The following is a 6,000-nucleotide window of genomic DNA, read 5'->3' as shown; positions in this document are numbered from 1 at the left end:
CCACAGATAGAGGGCAGACAGATTCCTGCTAGCAGATTAGACTTAGTTGCTTCTGATAACTAAGGCAGTTGGCATACACCTCTGTTCGTGGACAATTATGAAATGCCTTCTATGTTAATATGTTGAGTTGTTTTGCTTTGTGTGTACATGTACATTTTTTTATATTTGTAACATTTTCGTGATGATGGAAGAGTGGATATAAATGCTTCTCCAGAAACAAAGAAGTGAAACGTATGAAAGAATCATCCTGAAACTAGATTAAAAGCAGTGGTGGTTTGTTAAAGGGATGTTGAAGAGGAAGCCCGACAAGAAAACTTGCTGCATAATTTTATGTGGACCCAAGATGAAACTTTCAATCACAAGTAAGTATTTCCAAACCTTTCCTTCATCTTTCAAATGTGAGACAGCAGTGAACTACCAAGAAAGTTAAGACTTTGTTTCAGTACGATATATCTGTGTCATGGTATCACTTTCTGTCAGCTTGTGGAAAGAACAGAGTAGAAATGTTGTAAAAAGCATTATTTTCTGTAAACACAAAATTTATCCTCCTAAGCTTTCTGATTAGTGAGTGGTATTCTCATTTGTTGAATTGTTAGTATAATATTTATAAAGACACATGCTTTGAACTATAAGCATGTTTGATTTTGATATTTATGACGTTCATCCGCCATTACTTTTAATACACTTCTTGTATAGGATAGTAAGGAGATAAGGATTGGCATACTATGTCATGTTTATGGGTGTAATATATCAACAGTTTGCTCTATGTGCAGTAATAGTGGGCATGAAAGAGAAAGTGAATAACTGAATAACAATGTTATGCTTTTTTTGTAAAATATTGATTATCTTGAGGTTCTCAGGCTAAATGTCTTTAGGGCATTACAATATACATATTTTTTCCAGAAATATCTGGAGGCATAAGATTTTGGAATTTGAGTTCAAGTTGACTTATCCTTATCCTATAAAATTGAATCTAGAGAATTCACAGCTTTTCTCTGTTGTGTTGTGGCTTCTATTTTATGAATATATGGTAGTTCCAGGGAGAACAGACCCTGAGTAACAAGTTTCAGGTCAGTTCACTGATTTTGCAATCTATAGCAATGCACACAGATCGTCATAGATTTGGTGACATTTCACCTGAGCAGAAAACCATAGTTAATGAGAGTCGAATACAATAGTTTTGTGTAAGGTTAACTCCTGGTCATATTCATTTACTTTTGCAAAAGAGCCAATTGTGAAACATAACAACTAAGTACTTAAGTTACAGGTTCCCTACCATCAGAGATGCAAACATTTTCAAAGACATACTTTGACCACACAATGTTGCTTGTCTTTGCCCAGCCTGTGTGATCCTGTTCCTTTAATATATGCCTGTGAACTTGCTTTTCTCTGTATGTTCCCTCTTAGTTAGCTGAAGTGGTGGTAAGTGTTATCTGTAGAGGAAAGTCTTCAAGTTTCAGCAACTTGATCCTCTTGAAGGTGGACTCATTCTCCTAGGCAATAAAAGTGCAACTTAATGAAGGCTCAATTACATTGAGTGGTGATCCCTCACCTCTCAGCAATGACAATAGTACTCTGAAAGGGGAATTTGACTTCCCATAATGTTGCCATGGATCTGAACCCTGAGCAGTAACTGAGCAGATTCTTTGGTATCCCACTGTGAGCAACCACTCTAGGAAATTACAGACATATACTTGAATATTATGGATAAAGAGATTTAAGTAAAACCTTTCAATCTCTAGGAGGTTCTTTTTTTTTTTTTTTTTTTTTTGCCAGTCCTGGGCTTGAGCTCAGGGCCTGAGCACTGTCCTTGGACTTTCTCAAGGCTAGAGCTCTACCACTTGAGCCTCAGCACCACTTCTGGCTTTTTTCTATGTATGTGGTACTGAGGAATCGAACCCGGGTCTTCATGCATGCTAGGCAAGCACTTTAACCACTAGGCCAAACTCCTGGCCCCTCTAGGAGGTTCTTACAATGAAGTCATGTTCGTTAATAATTCGTAACATGATTGGGAAGTGTGGGAATTATAAAACGAGTTGGGCACAGCACCTGAATAATTTTAATTCTTAGAAACCTAACCTGAGAGTTAAAGTTAAGTGAAAATTATTGTTTAATCTATCCACATGAAAATTTTAAATGATACGCACTGTATAATTTTATTGTTCAACTCTGTAGATGTATAGTAGGAAAAGTGTTTTATTGTTCATCCATTTTAAAATATCTCCCAGCGTTTTGTACATAACCCAAATTTGAAAATAAAGGCAAATGGGAATTGTAATGCTATTCACCACAGAATGACATTATTTTTCTGTGATTGTAAAATGTATTTCAAGTAAGTGTATGTTGAGTAATTATCAAATCCTTTCTGTTACCACCTGATCTTAAGGATATTTGCTTTATGAATAAATAATAACCCTTTACAATAAAAAGCCAATGCAAAGGAAATGCATCCATTCTAATTCAGGTGTATAAGGGTCGATGAACAATTACCCTTGTAACTTGACAGGCATCATTTCAGAGAACAGGAGATTTTGTTCCTGTGTCTGCGGTGTAAAATAATCTAAACCTCTCATAAACCAGATGCTGCCTCAAATTTTTACCTAGCATAGAACCCCTGCTGAATACACTTACAGCTTATTGTAGTCCTAACACTAAGGGAGAAATACAGAGTTTAAGTTTCACTCAAGATCTTAACCTAAGAAGAAATAGAAACTGCTGGCAGTAATAAATGGACAGAAACCACAGTGCTTCTTAATAGAATAGACACATTTTTGGTCGAAAGTTTCACATTACTAGAAGTTCTACATAGAGTTGTGTCTGATCCTAGTTATTATTTTTTCCGTTTCTCATGTTTAATGGTGTTCTAGAAATATTTTGTCCATCTATGTCTCTTTGGCTTTCTCATGCAAAATGGGGTGGTATAAGTATAATATTAATCATTAGACAGAATGACTCTTAAAAATTATGCTTGTTATTTTTAACCTAAAGTTTTTGCTCACATATAAATATTCCTTCTTTTTAAATGGGAATTTGGCATAATCTATGTGTCAGACTAAGATTCAAAAGGAGCAATGACCTGTGTGTTTTCAAATATCACCTTCATAATTCTACACCACTGAGTTAGAAGCAGAAGATAATGAAAGCTAGTAAGGGAATTCATTCATTATCTATAGCTATTTTTGTGGATTAAGAAATGATATTGGGAGGGGCTGGAAGCATAACTCAGTGGTAGAGTGCTTGCCTAGCATGCATGAAGACCTGGTTTGGATACAGAAAAAGCTGAAAGTGTATCAGAAGCTCAAGTGGCATAGCAGTAGCCTGGAGCAAAAATGTCCAAGGACAGTACCCAGGCTCTGAGTCAAGCCCCAAGACTGGCAAAAACAAAAAATGGAAATGCTATCAGAGGTATTAGGAATAACTGGTGGCTAACTTGTTTCCTTGGTAGAATCTGTTAAAAATTCAAAGATTCAAAACACTCACAAACTGAACTGATCCGGAATCATTTACTTGTGTGTGAATTGTTGGCAACTGGGGCTATTGTGAATGTGTCAACAGCATGACCTTCAAATGGTTCCTCCATTTATGATGTGTCAGTTAGGATGCCAGACATGCAAGAATAGCATGATGGATGTGAAAGCAAGTCATATACTACTGTGCTAGGAATCCCCCCACTTGCCACACACACACACACACACACACACACACACACACACGGCATATCATTTAATCCAAAGTTATGGATTATTTTCCTGAAAAATCTCAGTATGTCACCTAAACACTTTTTTCCATCAGTGTTAGCATTTATGATTCAGAGTTTGAGATGCATGAATGAAGATAAACAATCAATAAATAATCCCTATATTATTGTTTTAATCCTGCAATAAATTTTCAAGGTAATGTGTGTATATGAGTGTCTGTATGTGGCATGTGTGTCTGTCTATGCACAAAACACAGCAACTGAGCAGTTATATTCTGAGGAGTAAAGGTTCATGCCTACAGACTTGAATGGATGCATTTTCTTTTATCTCACAAGCTGTTTAAAGGTTGCAGTCAACCTTAAACATCAGATTCCAGCTACTAAGGCTATAAATGAGCAAACAGTCTTTATTTCAAGAAACTGAAGAGAGTAAATCATTTATCTCCTTCAGGTTGGGTAAACGGAAGAATTCCAAGTTTGTTTATGGTTCTCTTTGACAGATAAGAAAAATGACAGGAGGTGTGACTCTGTATGGCTTTTAGAGTGTAAGCATTCTTAGGCCACGGCAGATGTGTAGTTTCCATTACTTTAAGAAGTCATTCATTCTAATAGCTAGTGAAAGGGTGGGTTTCAGACAAGATTGAACTGTTTCCTGCCTGGGGGAGGACCTCAGTGTGTGCAATGGAGTGCATCATTCAAATGGGAGCCAGGCTAATGAATGCTCTTCCTGTTATTTTCATGGAGGTGTCAGAAGAAGCCTTTTTTCTTCTGCATCACTGAATCCTTATGGAAATGCAAATTGTTTGTACTAGGACAGTGACTTTCCTTTCTGCTTTATCATTTAAGGAACTGATTTCTTCAACTTTGATGCACACCACTGCAATCCAAAGAAGGGTTATTAAAACTGAATGAGAGGTTGCTATTTCTCCAGAAAGTTGCCTCTCAGTCCTAGGCAGATACACATGAAGAAGTCACAGAGAAATATTCAGAGGGACATAGAGATAGACACAGAAATAGAATGAGAAACAAGGTGAGATCCAGAAAGATAAGTGAAGTTAGAGATAGAGTAAAAGAGATAAGAGTGGGAAAAAAAAGAGTGAGGAGAAAGAGAGGGAGGGGGAGACAGAGAGGTCAGAGGAAAAGGTAGATTGCGATGAAAGAACAGAAAGGTCAGGCAGAGACAGAGGTATAGTGATGGACCAGGAAAGAAAGTTAGAGAGACAGATTCAAACTGACTGAAGTAAAAAGGCAGCCCCAAAGCTAGAAATGGAAACAAAGTAAAAACAGCAAACACATGGAGATAGATGAAGAATAGAATAGAATAGAATAGAATAGAATAGAATAGAATAGATTGAATGTCTGACAGACTCAGCAAGGGAGACTGAGATAGACTGAAAATGTAAATTTTTAAATGGTGGTAGACAAAACTGACAGATAAGGAAAGAGAGGGGGAAGGAAAAGAAAGGACAGGGAAAGAATTTATTCCTGCTGTAAAGAAAAGTTAGTAATAAGATTTTCATTGTTCAGGAATTATTTTTAACTTGTAAGTGCAATGTTTAATGTTTGTTATCCCCATATTTTTTAGATAAAAGAGCAAGACCCGATCGATGTGATGCCGTGGCCTGGTCACATTTCTTTTTCTAGTCCATAGATATATCTCCCCTTTTAACTACAGGGGGAGGTGAAGGTATGATTTTGCTGTATGCAAATAAACAAAATAAATAACTTTTATCAATAGAAAGTATTTCTTTTTCATTAGAGACAAATCAATGAAAAGCTCATTGAAATCTTTTGTATATGAGCAAGTCTTGCCAATCAGTGGGCATTTCTTGATATATTGAAATCCAGAAGTGGACTGTAGTTCGTGACTGAATCTGGGTGATTACTTCAGGAAATAATCTCTTAGTTATGGAGAAAGAGACAGCTTAGGGGAGATTACAGAACTTGGTGGTTTAACAAATGAGGTACTTTGGCTGGCACAACCATTCAGTGTACCTCCACCTTTTGGCATAACTAATGAAATTTTCTGTGCTCTATTACAAAATTTACTGTCCTTCCATTCACATTTAGATGTTACTGAGCCATTAAAATCACTCAGTTCCTTTTCATATCTCTTCACTTTATGTTTTGATAGTTCTTTTCAATTTTTAGTTGAAGAGAATATATAATAAGAACCTTAGATGTTCAATTCACGAATTTGCATGCATTGGTTAACAAATTTAACAAATTGCTTTAGTGAGTGCAGGTAGAGCATGCCTATAATCCTACATACTCAGTGGGCTGAGATCTAAGGATGGATTGTT

At 36.4% G+C, this 6,000-nt stretch overlaps 1 protein-coding gene across 1 annotated transcript in view; it reads left to right on the top strand.

Moving 5' to 3' along the window:
* Nucleotides 1-337: 337 nt before the first annotated feature.
* Pcdh15 (protocadherin related 15) overlaps nt 338-6,000 on the top strand; it is a 514,067-nt gene continuing 508,404 nt past the window's right edge. Inside the window, exon 1 of the mRNA XM_090346943.1 lies at nt 338-362. The gene's annotated coding sequence lies outside the window, so the exon portion shown is untranslated. The remainder of the gene's footprint in view (nt 363-6,000) is intronic.

Source organism: Megascapheus bottae, chromosome 15, assembly GCF_031878675.1.
Source record: "Megascapheus bottae isolate mThoBot1 chromosome 15, mThoBot2.hap1, whole genome shotgun sequence".
Classification (NCBI taxonomy): domain Eukaryota; kingdom Metazoa; phylum Chordata; class Mammalia; order Rodentia; family Geomyidae; genus Megascapheus; species Megascapheus bottae.
This window is presented reverse-complemented; position numbering and strand designations above follow the sequence as displayed.